This window comes from Pleurodeles waltl, chromosome 11 (assembly GCF_031143425.1).
Source record: "Pleurodeles waltl isolate 20211129_DDA chromosome 11, aPleWal1.hap1.20221129, whole genome shotgun sequence".
NCBI lineage: Eukaryota > Metazoa > Chordata > Amphibia > Caudata > Salamandridae > Pleurodeles > Pleurodeles waltl.
This window is the reverse complement of record NC_090450.1, coordinates 922,923,022-922,940,438: the sequence shown is the minus strand read 5'-3', so window position 1 is coordinate 922,940,438 and position 17,417 is coordinate 922,923,022.

The following is a 17,417-nucleotide window of genomic DNA, read 5'->3' as shown; positions in this document are numbered from 1 at the left end:
GGTTTTAGCTTCACAGCGTGCATTAGAACATGTCCGGCAACTGAACGTTTACGGCCAGGTTGCGTAACCATAATTACAGCAGCTGGTGCAGTGGCACCAGGAGTCAGAGGGGGAAAACAAGCGTTTGCACCCCAATAATACTTTCTTTTATTACTCAACTGGAGAGCAGTGGGGTCCCAGTTCCTTGCTTGCATTGGGGCCCATCACGTCCTTGTGACGCTACTGTTTCCACTAAGAGCCCGGGGGCTGGGCTCCTCTCTGAGCTACTGAGCTGTGGGACCCGTGAGCTTTGGGAAAAGAAACTGGCTGCTGCGTCGCGAGTTGTCAAGAGAGTAGAATTAAACACTGACTTCCCTTAACCAACATTGGCTTAAAATGGCGCCCCAGACCCAATAGTAAACCTCTCTGGATCGCCATAAAATGTAGTTTATGCTCATGGGTAATAAAAACGAGTGCCTCTGAGCTGCCGGGCCCTGTAGGTTGTCTCATTCTGCAATGCACGCGCTATAGAAAGGTATGTGTTCCACCCAAATTTTAAGTAGTAACTCTGTATTTAGAAGGCAGCAGACAGACAGATATATGTGTAAATAGTTTACTGCACAGCATGGTTTAAGGCTCAGAAGCAATTTCTTTGTGACGGAGAGAAAGGAACAATGCATGTTTTATTTAATATCAGACATAAACAAATCAATTGTACTTTGAAGATTTTCTCTGGATAAAGTTAGCTTTTTTATATGAAGTCCTTGTTCAAAATACTTAGCAGCTGTATTTACCTTAGCAAAGACCAATTCACTTGTTCACGGGCTTTAGTTATGTTTAAGTATGACTAAAATGTGTGTTTGACTGAATGAGTCCCTGAGTGTGATGCTCGAATGTGTGAGTCACTCAGGGGGCCATTCACAAAATCCCTCCGCGCTCGTGGCAGAGATCCCGCAGTGGTGGTGGTGGGCCCCACTCTTGTGGCGGAACCTTCACAATGAGAAACTGCAGTGCCCCCCACGAGTTCGGGTCCCCCACCGCCACTGCGGGGCCTCCGCCACAAGTGCGGAGGCCCTTTGTGAATTGGACCCTAAGGGTCGGAGAGTTTTGGAAGGAGGGAACGTACTTACTTATGACTAAATGAATGACTGACAACATTTATAAAATACTCAGTACCTTGAAGGGTTAGTGAGTTCCCAAGTGTGAATGATTGGTTGGATGGTTGTGTGTTAATTCATAGAATACCATTTCACCTAAAATGTTTAATAGAAATTTTCATGATGAATGGCACTAATCATTTCAAAGAAACCAATTCATAGCCTTGTTTTGAAATTCCATTCTGTATGCTTATTTTGTAATGTGTAAAAGTCATTATTCTTGAAAAATAGTTTGTTGTTGTTTTATTTGCAAGGTTTGCATAGATCCTTTATCCTTACTCCATATTTGGATTCTTATGCACCTATAATGATATTCCATTTAATGTATTTCTCAGAATTTCTGAATTAAACGTATTTCCTCCAATTGGGGATTTCATGTATTGAGTTCCTTAAAAAATCTGTTTTCACAGTTCTAGCCTACAATATGTCACGTACTACAGTGTGGATAAGTGCCAGAGAGTGATTGTGTTGCAAATGAGTGTTGGCGGAGGTTGGATGAGTGAGGTGTGCTGGATGGTGACTATTTGAAAGAGTGGTGGGTGAGTGATAGTGTTTCTTTAGCTGGGCAAGGGGGAGGTAGTGCAAATGTTTGGATAAGTTATGTGTTGAGTGATGGTGAATATGTGCATGAGAGCAGTGTGTGGCGGTGTTGGAGCTCAGTGATGGTTAGTGTGTGGATGAGTGAGGGCTGAGTATGGTTGAGTGAGTGAATGAGTCAAGGGATGAGTGATGATAATGGTAGAGGCAATGAGGGCGTGTTTAAAGATAAGTAGGAGTTGTGTGATAGTGTGCTTGGAATGAAAGATTGGATGAGTGATAGCTCAATGATGGTGTGTGATACGGAGGTAGTGCTTTGTGGTTACATGAGTGATACTCAGTGTGAGTGAGTGGGCAACTTAGTCATAGTGTTTGAAGAGTGGAAGGGAGAGCGAGGAAGTGATTGGGTTTAACATGAGCAAAGTTGAGTGTTTGGGCGAATGAGGATAGTGAGTGATGGTAAGTAGTTGAGCTTGAGTTGTGATGATGAGTTGGGTGGGGAAGGAGTGATGGTCAGTGTTTGGATAAAGTACAAAGGCACATAATGATCAGTGTTTGGACGAGCTATGGATAGGAGCAGCTGTAGAATATCTGGGTAACTAGATATGGCATGAATTGGTAGGTAAGTGTCAGACCTGTGCCTTTGACATTTCTTCAACCTGCTGTCCACTGACTGTGTGAGTATTCCATTATCAGGCACATTCCTTGTCGGTTATCTCTCCTTTACGCATTTTCGACCAGTGTTGATGTATGCAAATATTTATCACACCATTAAAGTTTTACACAATTCACGGCTTTTGCACTTCATGAGAGTAGCAAACACTTTTCTGTCACTTGTGCAAAGTTTTTATGTACATTTCCAGATCATTTTCACTGCGAGATCATTCTCACTATCACCAAACACAACTAAGATGAAAAATATTTGCAAACGTTTTTCACAGCAAGAACGTTTGCAGTGGTTTCTATGCACAATGCTTAATGTAAGCACAATCTTAATCTCAAGATTGTCTTCCGCATCCGGAATTATTTCAACAATCAACTTTTTCGTACCTAACAATTTACAATTTTGTGAATTTTGCAAAGTGTTCCATAGAACTTTGTGAAAATTGAGAAGAAACAAAGCTTTGCAACAGCAGACAGCTCACTTTAACTCCGTTGCTAAATCGAGTCTGCATACTACACGTCATCACTCTCCGAGCAATGTAACGTCCTACGTCAGCAGGACGTTCATCGTAGCGTGCACGAAAAACCCCACAAACAAGATGGCAGCAGTAGCACACAAATGATCAAATGACAGAAGTGTCTCGCCTACTAATCCCACTCTGATAACACAATGTAGGAGAGTGCATTTATTTGTACCCAGCTGAATGTATAAAATAAGTGAGGTACTCTTTAGTTGTATGCAAATTTTCTGTCTCTCAACTCAATCAATCAATCAATCAAAAAATTTATTAAGCGCACTACTCACCCGTTAGGGTCTCAAGGCGCTGAGAAGGGGGGGAGGAGGGAAAAGGGTTGCCGTTACTGCTCAAAAAGCCATGTCTTGAGGTGCTTTCTGAAAGTTAGGAGGTCCTGGGTCTTGCGTAGGTTGGACGGGAGGGAGTTCCAGGTCTTGGAGGCGAGGTGGGAGAAGAATCTGGTGCCGGAGGTGGTGCGTTGGATGCGGGGGACTGTGGCGAGGGCGAGGTCAGCGGAGCGGAGAAGTCGAGTAGGTGTGTGGAAGTGTACTCGTTCGTTAAGGTAGGCTGGTCCAGTGTTGTGGAGAGATTTGTGAGCGTGGATAAGGACTTTGAAGATGATCCTTTTGCTGATGGGCAGCCAGTGAAGGGATCTGAGGTGAGCGGAGATGTGTTCGTGGCGGGGGAGGTTGAGGATGAGATGTGCGGATGCGATCTGGATTCACTGGAGTTTTTGCTGAAGCTTGGCTGTGGTACCAGCGTAGAGGGTGATGCCGTAGTCCAGCCTGCTGCTGATGAGGGCATGGGTGACTGTTTTTCTTGTTTCTAAGGGAATCCATTTGAAGGTCTTCCGTAGCATGCAAAGGGTGTTGAAACAGGAGGACGATATGGTGTTGAGATGCTGGGCCATGGAGAGAGATGAGTCTAAGATGATGCTGAGGTTGCATGCGTGGGTGGAGGGTGTTGGGGGTGGTCCAACGGCGGTGGGTCACCAGGAGTCGTCCCATACTATCTTGTTGGGGCTGAAGATGATGATTTCTGTTTTGTTGGAGTTGAGTTTGAGGGGACTTGCTGTTATCCATTTGGCGATGTCGAGGACTTCTGCATCTGAAAGTATCAGTCCTGCCAAGTTCCACGCATATCGCCTTAGGATAACGCAATTTAAGTTACATTTCTGCATGAGCGGTAATTTGTCACGCAAGAAAGATGAAGAGAAAGCTCATTGGGGTATCTCTAATTCCCTACCTTGCTCTGAGTGGCTCTATTCTTTTCAATTAGCTGTCAGACAGTGACACCTAGTGGCAGTCAGCTCTGTTGGTCAAGACAGCCGTAAGAGTACTTCAGACACATGGGCAATCTTATATAAGCACCTCAGAAGAGGCACTCTTACCCGACCGGGCCTGAGAGTGTCCCAGAACTATGTTGCAGCTGCTGTTAAGAGTAATGGGGCCAAGTAAATGGGGCGGCTTAACACTTGCTGACTGTAGTGCATGGGTGGCAATATAAATCCAATACCTTCTCACTGCTATGCTTGCTACAGACTAGTAAGTGCCACTAGTATCTTCTCCATTCCTTAATCAATTTACTTTTAGCACATCATCATCATGGGCCTAAGTAAACTGTGCACTAGGTTAGTGCCTTTCCATTTCGGGTGCTTTGCAGCAGTTTTAAGATCTTAGAGTTTCTCGTTGCTCAAATCGGTGTAATTTCTGATATTTATATGTTTCCCTCGTCTTCATTGCTTGATTTTGCTCGCAAGAAAGTGTCAATTATAGTCATTGAATATCACTCATAATTGCACTGAAATTGTAAAAATGTCACACATAAGCAATCTAAAACCTTGGCAGCACTGTAATATCACCGTAATGCCCTATATTACCCTTCATTAATCAATAACCATGCCACTAATATGTGTTCTTCTGGGTTGTGTTACCTGAAATTCCCTCTTGGCTGTTGTTGTGATATTCTATGTCTTAAAGCGATGTATAAACAAGGACCGGTTATTTAATAACTCTGAAAATCAGTGAACCTTCTTTCTTGAGAGACTGCAATCCCGGTACAGCCACTGCCCCAACCACAAATTACTGGGGACCCCACTTTGTAGGCACTATCACAATACAATGTCTTTTAAATGCAGGTTTGCAATTAAGTAATGACATCAAAAACAGATATTTATGCCCCTTATCTGAATAGTACATATACTCTCAACCTCAGAAGGAAGAAAGTCAGTCAGCCCTGCTAGGATTTGAAACCATGGTCTACAGTTACGCTCATGTCTCCGCAACTAGTGCTTAACTCGCTGAGCTACTTTTCAGCATACACTACCTATGGTGTATGGCTTTCCACACGTTTCACTTTTTTGTGGTCGTATTATTTCATAGATTATTTCATAGATGACTCGTAGGCTCTCTTCCTCTGCTGTCTGTCAGCTCAGATTGTGAAAAACTGAAGCAGTCAAGTGCCAGGGTGCTATGAGGAGGCTCCCTTTTAAGGCAAACCCCAGGCTCACCTCAGCAGATACAAAACAGCAGGGTTATCAGCTGACGTAGTGAAGTAAGGGACTATTGCTTTGACATACTGAGAAGACGCGCATAGGAGCAGAGCGCGAGCAGCGGGTGAGAGTTTTTACTACACAGACGTCCCGCACAGTTGTGGCAAAGAGGCTTCTGCTCTGTGTGCGCATGTGACAGCTCTTCTGTTATGGAAGCTTGCAGTATTGGGCCTTATACTCTCACTGTGATTGTTATGTGTTGTTAAAATGTTGCGAAGACCTTTCCAGTATACAAAAACAAAGAAATGACTGGCGCCCTCAAGAGAACTAGATGGGATGCGTGCATTTAAGGGGCATCACAGACTCCAGGGAGTGGGCAGCGTAGGGTCTTAGGGAGGCGGGGAGAAGCACAGGAAAAAGGGGAGCAGCTCAACTTGTAAGGAAGAGCATTCTGGAGTCAAGGGAGGGAGCAGCCAGGGGGCAAGAGAGGGGGCATCACAGGGGGAAAGGGAGGGCGCATCACAGGGGGCGAGGGAGGGTGCATCACAGGGGGCGAGGGAGGGTGCAGCCGAGGGGTAAGGGAGAGTGCAACTCAGAGTGCAAGGAGGAGCATTCCGGAGTCAAGGGAGGGAACAGCCGGGGGTAAGGGAGGAGCATCACAGGGGGCAAGGGAGGGAGCATTCTGGAGTCAATAGAGGGAGCAGCAAGGCAGCAAGCATTGCTGGGGGCAAGGGATGGAGCATCACAGGGGGCAAGGGAGGGTGCATCACAGAGGGCAAGGGATGCACCAGCCACAGCATCAGCCGCAGGCAATGGAGGGAGAAGCCAGGGGGCAAGGGAGGGGAGCATTCTAGAGGCAAGGGAGGGAGCATCAAAGGAGGCACGGGAGGGAGCATCACAGGGGGCAAGGGAGGATGCATCACCGGGGCCAAGGGAAGGAGCAATACATGGGGCAAGGGAGGGAGCATCACAGGAGCAAGGGAGTAAGCATCACAGGGGCCAAGGCAGTGAGCATCACAGGGGGAAAGGGAGGGAGCATCACAGGGGGCTAGGGAGGATGCATCACAGGGGCCAAGGGAGGGAGCATCATATGGGGCAAGGCAGGGAGCATCACAGGGGGCAAAGGAGGCATCAGCCACAGGCATCAGAGGGAGAAGCCAGGTGGCAAGGCAGGGTGCAGCCAAGGGGCAAGGCAGGGAACATCACAGGGAGCATGGATGCACTTTCTTGAGGCAAGGAAGCAGTGCTTAATTTGAGCTGGTGGTTGCCGGTGGGGGGCACCAGCACTAACGTTTAGGGGCAGTCACTTATTTTTTCCTCGTCAGACATTTTCGGAGTGAAAGATGGTGCAAACACACAAACTTGAAAAACGGAGGAATAGAAAGACGATAAAACTGCTACAAAGGGAGACAGCAGGGACCTGCAAGAGTGAGATAAAGGGGGCAGAAAGTGTACAACAGCGCATTAAAGAGGCCTGAGGTGGATGTAGGACAATGCAGCCTTGGTCCTCGTCCCGCTGACAATTAATAGAGCCAGCTGCAATCTTCTGGTCAGTGCTTTGGGAACCAGCACTCACTATTTTCCAAATTAAGCACTGCAAGGAAGGAAGCAGCCAGGGGGCAAGCGAGGGAGCAGCCAAGGGGCAAGGGATGTTGCAGCTCAGTTCAGTGGTGTAACAAAACTTGAGCTCCCCCTTCAAAGTACCTTGAGGGGGCCCCCTCCCCCAGGACCCAGTGAGGGGCAGCCGCCCGTGCACAGTGTATTGTACTGGGGGAGGGGCCTGTAGCTGGAGGCCACCCCACACCGCGTGGGTTGCTAGGGCCTTTGTCATGCCACTGGCTTCGTTTGTAAGGAGGTGCATTACGGAGGCAAGGAAGGGAGCGGCCAGGGTGCAAGGGAGGGAGCAGCAGGAGGGCAAGGAGGCCTATTCTGGAGGCAAGGAAGGGAGCAGCCAAGGCAGTACTTAATGTGTAAAAAATATAAATGCCAGGGCCCTTGTCAGGAGGCCACTGCAGCTTGCACCACCTATTGTCTCTGCCAGCACTGCCAATGACTGTACCAACACAACTGCTAACCATCACACTCCTACAAATGTGAGAGCTCAGGCTATTCCAAGCCTCCAAAACTATAAGAATGGCTTGGGTAGCAGGTATTAGTCATTAGAATTAATCGACAACTGTTGTTGTGCTCATCTTGAAAAACAGAGCATCATGTGGCAGACTGCCATAAGTGCTAGTGTTGACAATTAAATGCAATGGCAAACACTTAAAAACATCAGCTCAAATTAAGCACTGAGTAGGGACATAGGGAGGAAGCAGCCAGGGAGCAAGGGAGTGAGCATCACAGGGGGCAAAGGAGAGTACAGCTTAATGTGCAGAGAGGTGCATCCTGGAGGCAAGGAAGGGAGCAGCCCAGGGAGCAAGGGAGGGAGCTTTCCAGGGGACAAGAGAGGGTACAACTCAGTGTGCAAAGAGGTGCTTTCTGGAGGCAATGAAGGAAGCAGCCAGGGAGCAAGGGCTGGAGGATCACAGGGTTCCAAGGGAGAGTACAGGGCAAAAGGGGGAAACATGTAAGGTGCAAACCTGGAGATTTGCAGGGTGCATGGAAACGATAGCACAGGATGCAAGATGCAATAGCACAGAGCACAAGGGAACAGTGCAGGGGGTAGAACGTGTAGGTCCATGGGGTATCCGTGCATAGTGCAGGTGAGTAGTAGAGGGTCTGGGTAGAGTCTCTGTGGGGGAGGAGTAACACCAGGTTCTATAAGGTGAAGCACATTATACAAAGATGGAAGCTGCACAAGACACAGACAAGAGTAGCACGGGGCCCAAGGGTGAGCAGTACAGAGTCCGGGGAGGCAGAGAAGAGGGTATATGGGGCAGTGGAATGTGCGAGGTGGGAGCCACACAGGGGGCAGTGTTGAGCGGTGCAGAGTCCGTGGGGACAGGAATGGATACAGGGGCAGTGGAATGTGCAAGGTAGGAGCCCAAGGACGGTTCAGCCAATACCCAGAGGGTGGAGATTGGAGCACTAGATCCATAGGCTCGTGGGGACTGAGATGCAAGATGCAAGCAAGGGGCGAACATTAGACATTTGCTGCAGTTACTGCGGTTCATACACTTCAGAGGTGTAAACCTGCCAGTTAGAGCAAGGAAACATGAAACTGCACAGAGGAGAATCGATATGCCTTGTGTTTGCAATCACACATAAGGTCACTTGATGCACCTTATAAATGTAGGGTCAAACAATGCAGCATTCTGAACCCGCATTTACAGATCAGACTCTGTACCACTAAAAAACATCACCCTAGTGGAAGCAACACTACACCACAACATGCAAAGTAGGAAACAAGAGCATAAGTACAACAAAGAAGGATCTATGTAGAAGAAAACAAGTTGTTGGGGAAAATTACAATATTTACCACTTTTTTTCAGCAAGCGTTTCCTTACACCAAATAGTGCGGGAAATGGGATAGCACACTGAAAGAAGTTCAAGTCCCTGTGTACTTTTCTTCTTTTTTTACATATTATTTGCAACTTTTTAAGTGCCTGCTCATCATGGTTGTGGAGGATAGGTGCAAAAAGAACAAATGATGGATGGAATGCTGAACAATGTCAAACATTCACCCCCAGTACAGAGATCTGGGCCTAAATCCATCGTTTTTTTGCCACCTATGCCATTCCAGTTTGGACCCAGGCATATGCAAATCAGTCTTGACCCTGCTTCCCATGGGATGGGGCATGGGGAGCAAGGAACCCACGTCTGGTCATACCCTTCCCACTTGGGGTGACAAATGCAAAAAGAACAAATGATGGATGGAATGCTGAACAATGTCAAACATTCGCCCCCAGTACAGAGATCTGGGCCTAAATCCATCGTTTTTTTGCCACCCATGCCATTCCAGTTTGGGAGCAGCCCGAACTGCCAAGCCAGGTCCTCACTTTATTTTGTGAAGTTGCCTTGTGCTTCCTAAGTGGCTAGGATATGCCCAGATGCGGGTCCCTTGCTTGCTGCACCACTGGATTCAAGCTAGCCTGGCCGATGAAGGGTGATACCCTGAAACCCGTACCAAGATGCTTGAATCCTGTCCAGGGAGGACCTGACTTGGCAGTTTGGGCTGGACTGCTCCCACAGGGTGATGTGTATATGGCTGGGTCCGAACTGGGGTGATGCGGCAAGCAAAATAACGATGGATTAAACCCAGATCTGTGACTGGGGGTGAGTGTTTTAAAAGTTTCAACACTCCGTCCATCATTTTATTTTGTAATTTGATTTTGTGGAGGATAGCTGAACTGGGTTGAAAATGGATGTAAAAGATTGATCTGTTTTCTGAGTCAGGCCATATCACAAAATCATTTCATTGGGGAATGATGGGGTGATGCAAAACTTCTCTGGCTGTCACACCTTCATCAAATATTCTCTGAAATGACAACTGAACCATTTTATTCTGGAGCCAACCACATGTTTCGTATTCTAGCCTCGACACCTTATTGTGTGGGTTCAACGGGATCTATTCTTATTACATATATAGAGGCACTTTGTGCACTTAAGGTTCCGTTTCACTGCACGAACAGCACCACTCCCGTTCAGGTTTTACCGCTTAATGAGTGTTTTTTAGGACTGACTGAAGGTAGCTATAGCTGTGAACTGGAGAGCAAGTCCTCAACACACGCAAACACAGCAAGAGTGTTGTATGTCCAAACATCCTTGGCAAAAATATAGGCCCTCATTCCGAGTTTGGCTGGCGGCGGTAGCCGGCAGCTAAACGGGAACCGCCACTTGGCCGCTCTGCGGTCAAAAGACCGCGGAGGCCATTCTGGCTTTCCCGCTGGGCCGGCGGGCGCCCGCCAAAGGAGCACCCGCCGGCCCAGCGGGAAAGGCCCTGTAACAATGAAGCCGGCTCCGAATGGAGCCGGCGGAGTTGCAGGGGTGCGACGGGTGCAGTTGCACCCGTCGTGATTTTCACTGTCTGCAATGCAGACAGTGAAAATCTTTCTGGGGCCCTGTTAGGGGGCCCCACGACACCCGTTCCCGCCATCCTGGTTCTGGCGGTGAAAACCGCCAGAAACAGGCTGGCGGGAAGGGGGTCGGAATCCCCATCTCCCAGCCGGGGGTAATCCGGCGGGAAACCGCCGGACCCGGCTGGGCGACCGCGGCTTCACAGCCGCGGTCGGATTACAAAAGGAAGCACCGCCAGCCTGTTGGCGGTGCTTCAATGGTCGTCGACCCTGGCGGTCGATGACCGCCAGGGTCAGAATGACCCCCATAATCTGACATACCTATCATGTCCTAAACATCGTTTACAAAAATATTATCCTAATCGGAGTCGATTTTCTAATCTCACCTCCAGTGGGTCAATATCTTTCTACAAGATATTTAGGGCTTATATCATTATCAGGTGATATTTATTACACAATGTTCTGGTACCGTACCCGAGAGTTTGGATATGCTCCCTTCAGGTATTGGCTTGTTTTGGTGAGACCCCTTCAGCCAATGCTCATTTCTCACATTATGTATCAGCCCACAGGAGTGTTGTACACTTATATACCTTCCTACGGTGATTGAGCACTGGTGATTGGTCAAAGTGGAGTCCTCTGTCTCAATGATAACTTGCTTTTATCTAAGATGGCCTCACCTAAGATGGCAAATGCATCATGTCAACAAAATGACAAGCTAACCGCCCTAGATGAGAGGTGTAGACCCATCCAGACGTCGGGAACAGTAAATGTGCACTCTTACAAACCTGGTGCTGGTGCACCTTTCCAAGGCTACTACACTAGTGCCATGTAGGTATTGTAAAGGTGTTCCACTATATGCTTGTGAAGTGTGACCTCGACAAATGAAAGAGTGCCATCTGCAGAGATTGCTTATCAGTGGGCCTAATGAAGTCCAAAGCAATCTGAGCCCATGGTTCCTGTGGTACTTCTACAGAAGAAAGGGGTGGTTCATACTAGCTCGGTTTTGTCACCGGCCTCACAAACCCAAACCTGGCAACCAGTAAACTGGCCTTAGACTTGGCTAGACCTCTCTGCAAGTGGCCTTGATAAGCCAAATCTACTATTTTCTCCCTTGTATGAGTGAGAAAAATACTTTGGTGCCTCTATAAAGCTTTCCTTGATCCATGTGGAGTTCATTACTAACTTCCCAGTACTTACTTAAACTTTCTAAAAGATTATTGCACCCTTCCGGCCATCCCAGTCTAATTTTTTCACTCATTTATTTTTGCTCCTCATCATTTTCCATGCACTCTTTTTATTTGCCTTCCTACAACCGTATTAAATCTATCAGTAGGACACATTCATTGTTTGTATTGTATTCTTCACAGACCTCTTACAACAGCAGGCATGATAAACTATCTGCTGCAATGTTCTTATTTCTAGGTACATATTCAACTTTAAAATTGAAATCTTGTAAACCAAGTAACCAACGAGAAATTTTCAAAGCAGAACATTCCAAACCCTTGGAGGTTCTGACACCAAATTGAATTCCTCATAAAAGACCTTGAAATGGCTGATTCCAAACAACATGCGTGTGCCTCGCTCTCTGTTAACGCATAACTATATTCACACCCTCTCAAGAACTGAGAGATAAAAACAATTGTTTTGCTCTTTACCTTCTATGACTTGCTTCAAAGTGGCACTTGGCTCTTTAGTACTGGCATCCATGGTTAAGATGGTAGTTTTTATCATACCAAATGTACCCAAAAACTGGGCATTGGAAATAAACAATATGACACTCCTAAAAGCAGTCACAGTCCTGGGACTAATAAAATTGCACTCCCTGTTTCAGTACTCATGGGTTCTACTCTATCAGAGATTTTTTCTACAAATCTAACATAATATTAGCTAGTTCTAAAAACATCTTATTTGGTGCTCTAATGATGGCTTCAATGTGATCATACTTAGGTCTGACACCATCATGAGATATTACGTGTCTCAAATAGTATGTAGAACCAACCCTTATGTGGCTTTTGCTTTTTTTTGGGTGAGACCAATGACTTTCAACCTTTGTTGGGATGCATTTGAATGTTTGATTGTGCTTTTGTTGAGATGAACCATAGATTAGAAATTCGTCCTAAAAGCACAAGATGTTAGCCACCCCTTCTAAAAGCTGGAGCATGATCCGCTGAAACACTGCAGTAGCAGACGTCAGCCAAAATGGCATTCTCACATACTGATATGTTCCTATGATATGTTATAAAGCAGTGTTCCCCAACCCCCGGACCGCGGACCGGTGCCAGTCCGTGGATCAATCGGCACCGGGCCGCCCCACTGTGGCGGGCGGTAAATGTTTGATCATTTTTCCGTGGCCCGCTTGTCACACAATGGGACAAGCGGGCCACGGAAAAATTATCAAACATTTACTGGTCCGCGGCGATAAAAAGGTTGGACAACACTGTTATAAAGAATATGAGGGGAAGAGAGTCTGTGTGTAGTTCTACCTGATGACATGCTGAGGACTGATGCAGTACACTGAATCACAAAGAATCCTTGATCAGGCTCACCATATCATTTATACTTTGTAAGGGATGTCTGTGTGCCCACATTTTGCTGTTAATGTCACACAGGTCAACACATAGTCAAATATATTTCCCATTAGGCTTAGTGATTATCACAATTGGGGTCAACCACTTGGAACTTTCTGTGGGCTCAATAATCCCTTGAAGTAATAGTTTGTTCATCACAGCTTTGAGAGGTTCATGCATGAGGTGTGGTAAAGGTTGAACCCTGTGGACAACAAGTTTAACTTAATACGATGTTTGTAATAAGACAGTTCAAGCCTGTCTGAGAAAACATCAGTAAATTCATTGCAGACATTTTACGTGCAGAAGGATGCATTAATTAACAAAACAGGGTCATTCTCTTTGCGGTCTAAATTAATATCTAGTTCCTTCTGAAGTTTCAATCCAAGCAAGTTTGACCCTTTCAGTGGATCACAGACACGGCCTATTCCAGACTTTCCTTTCAATGAAATCTTCATTATAATCATTCCTTATAATATAATGTAATAGGATCACTGTTGTACCCATCAGGACTGATATCTGGGTACTCAAGTTCATAACCTTCATCTCTGAAGGCCTGTTCAGTGTAATATTACAACTTGGAAGCCTCAGATTATCACTGTTCTCTACTACTTGGAATACACATTTCTTATGTTCTGCTCCTAAAGGTTCTAATAGGTTAACATGAATATTTTCCTTTGCAAAATGACCCCTTTTCCACATTTACAGCAATTTGCACTTCTAGCTTGGCAATTGGGGTTGATAGCAAAGTGGCTACTGCTCCCACGGGGGAAGCATTTACATCTGCATTTCTTGTAGATTATTTATTTTCGGTTGTATGCAAGGATTCTGTTTTCTTAATTTTTTTGATAGCATTTATTGTTTCCATAGAAATATACATTTTCTTTAGAAATTCCTATCTGTGCTCTACAGTCTTGGCGACATCTACTGGCCCTTCCAAATCAGGATTTTTGGCTAGCGGCTAACAAATTAATTGGTCTCATATCAGAGGTCCAAAATCACACGTATTGGGCAGTCCTCAGAGCACAGCAACACACAATGAAACTCTATCAGGTTTTACTTGGACTCCTCCAAAGCATTTATGCCTAAGACATTTTAAAAAAAAAGTAACTTATTGATTTTCAAAATATCATAACATTCTCTAACAACAGACAACACTTTCTTTCCCCTCCCCACCTTCTGAGGTCACCATCCATCAATCTGCATCCTCTGCCCTCCACTGCGAAGATTGTGTGTCCCAGTCACCCCATAGGTCACCGTGGTCCATGTGCATCAAGTACTATCCCAGCATGGCTATGTGTCCACCCCCCCCCCATTCCTCCCTGACTCATGTGGCGTGCAAGACTACGCTAGACCTCTCCCATACAGCCAGTTCATATTTGATCAATTTTTTGGGGGGCAGCCTCTCCCCTTATATATCACCTTTTCTAGTGCATAGCAACTAGTAATTTCACATTCCCAATTTCTCACCTTCGTAAGCCCCATTTACATACCAGTTCCCTCTTAGCCAGAAGAAAAGCCCGGGTTGAGTAGGAACCTCTAATAGGAGGAAGCATCTGATTCACTCCAGATCCCCAACAAAACTAATTGTGCCCCTGATTCTATATTATAGCAATGCCACCCTCTAAACTGTGCATCACCCCTTCCCAATAAGTAGGGAGACATGGACAATTCCACATGGTATAAATAAATGTGCCCCTCTGCCCCCATCCTCACAGGCACCCCTCAGCAGGAGTTTTCTCCATTTTATGTAAGAGGACCATGGTATAATGTATACGATGTAGAATTTTAAGCTGTATCAGTCAGTACTGAGCCTTGATTGCCACTATCCTGGGGAAATGCATTGCATCCCCCAGTCCTCATCCTCCATGACTCCCACATCCCCCTGCCACAGGATCATCAGGGACTCGAAATCCTCTTGCATGTTTCTCAACAGTGTCTGAGATGTGAGGGAGATCACCTTGGTGAGCACCAGGCCATCCAGCAGTCTGTACTCCCGGAGAGAGGACTCCATAACTTCCTCATCAGGTGACACCACCGCCCTCAGCGCATGGCGCAGTTGGACAGTACTTGAACACTTGGGAGGGCGGCATTTCTGTCCCAGCTGCTGGCCCTTTGCCTGACACAAAGAGACAGGGGTGAGGGGTTCACTTTGAGCGCAGTAGAACAATGTGTGGGATAAAATGAAGTGGGAGGTGATAGCTTTATATTGGGGAGAAAGTTATGCTTGATTGAATATATAGATATTTATATATATGTATGTATATTTTATATATATATAAATATATGAAGCTAGTGTTAGCTTTCACTTGGAAGTTAGGCGAGGAGGCCGCCTGCTGAACCTGTTGAGCTGCCTCCTGTGTGCCCCTCCTGCCTTTATTTGTTTTGCTTTGTGCTTGTTGCCTACTGGTGTTTTCTGTAGTGTTTTTATGCCTCATATGTAAATCGCTAGTTGGACGTCTGTATGGAAGGCTGTATGGCAGTTTCCACGCTAGTAAAAATGTGGAATCATTTGGGTTGCTTTGTCTGATTTGTGGCCTGATTGATTGTGACCTACATTGATGATAAGGAGGCGCTTGCGTTGTGTATCAGTAGCAGTAGCAGTAGCTAGTCTCTGTTTTGGAGTTGTTTCTGCTTTCCCCTGACCTCTGGTTCTCTGATTCTCTGGCCTTTCAATGCTTCTAAGAGTTCTGCGGGCTATGACTGCATTCTCAGTTTTAATTGGCAGGATGGGCAGTCACACAGCACAGCATGAGCACAGCATGAATACATCAAAAACAGAAGCTGTTGGTAGCCAATGGAGGCCGAAGAAAAAACAGGCACGGGCCACTGGATGAGTGCACTTTTGTTGTGACAGTGCGATGTTAGGTGCAAGGAGGCGTGCAACATGGGGCGCAAAGAATCAAGTCCTGGGGAGGTAGAGTGTGGAAGCCCGCTGGTGTCCCCCCAATCCAGGTGGAAACCACACCAGCCACCAGACTGGCCATCTCCGCCCTCTGGGGTCATGGCCACCATGCCTAATCACCATACTCCCACTCACATTGCCTGACAGCTCATGCTCGTGTGGCTCATACGGTACCCAACTGCTTCAGTTGCTACCGCCCCTAACACGTGATGCAGCCCGGATGCTGAAGCTGGCAAGCGCTGACTTGGGTGACTGTGATACGAAAACAGGGGTTGTAGCTGCAAGGTAGGTGGTGAACGGCAAGCTGTAAGTGGGCGTCCACCTCCACCAGCGTCTGGCGTCTGGCCTCCGGCCTCTGGCTCCGCTTCCCATGTTTCCCAAGTCAACTGCATCAACTGGCCTGTACATTTCCATTCACTGTCACTAATTCATTTGTTTATGCACTCATTAATACATCCAATCATTGACTCGTGATAATATTCATCCACTCATGCATCTGCACAAATATCCAAACAAATTTGGAAATCATAAAAGGCTTACGTTCACTTATCAACCAGACAGGTATATTGACATTGACAATTCTTGTTTTCTAAAATTAAGGCTGGGTTCAGCCCAGGAGTCTCGCTGACTTCGTATCATGACTGCGGCAAATGGCACCTGGAAATAAGCATATACTTTAAGGGCAACTTAATGGGCATTTCCAAAAAGCATTAATATTTCATACCTGCAACTTAATGGGCATTTCCCAAAAACATTAATATTTTATACTTAAACTGTCAGAGTACCTTGTCCCTGGTACCATTAAGCCTAATGTAGTTCTGTTTCCAAACCGGGATGCATGGATTATATACACTGATACACATGTATGATAGGTTTTCTGACCACGTTGCAAGGAATCATCGTATCTCAAATGCATAGACCCTCCTTCAAGCAATTCGACTCTACAAATTCTTTTTAGCCACAGTCTCTACAACCAATCCAAACAGCTAGTCTTTAGAAGACAACTACTTGAGTCTTAACTTCTCATCCACCACATAAAGAATGCCTGGAAGTCTCAATCTAAAAACAGATTGGCCACCAGAGAGGAAACTTGCCACAGTAAAAAACTCATAATTTAACAGATTAGAAGCTATTGAGAAAGGGAATCTGCAATCCGCAGCACTCTTAAATACTACACCTATGATGGTTTACCGCAGTGGTTCCCAACCTGTGGTCCGGTGGCCCCTGGGGGTCCGCGAAGCCTCCTCACGGGGTCCGTGACTGCTTAGAAAATTAAATAATATTAACAGATTAGGTCCCCAGCTTTCATTAATGACTTAGAGGGGGGTCCCCAGATTTCAATAATGATTCAGTGGGAGTCCCTGGGTTCCAGTAATGATGAAGTTGGAGTCCAAAGAAGTCAAAAGATTGTCAACCACTGGTTTACAGGAAGAGTGACTGGATCCCGCAACAAGAACCCGAAGTCAGTGTTACTTGATTAGCAAGTACCATAGGCAGCACCCTACAAGGCCATCTAAGATGAAGAATTGCCAGGCTCTTACACCAATTGCTACTGGATCCTCGGGTTTCAGGAGATCTCATGGGGTGAGTGTGCAAACATACTCTCTTTCTGTAGACATAATTTTACCAGGTAGGGCCAGTGGTGTCT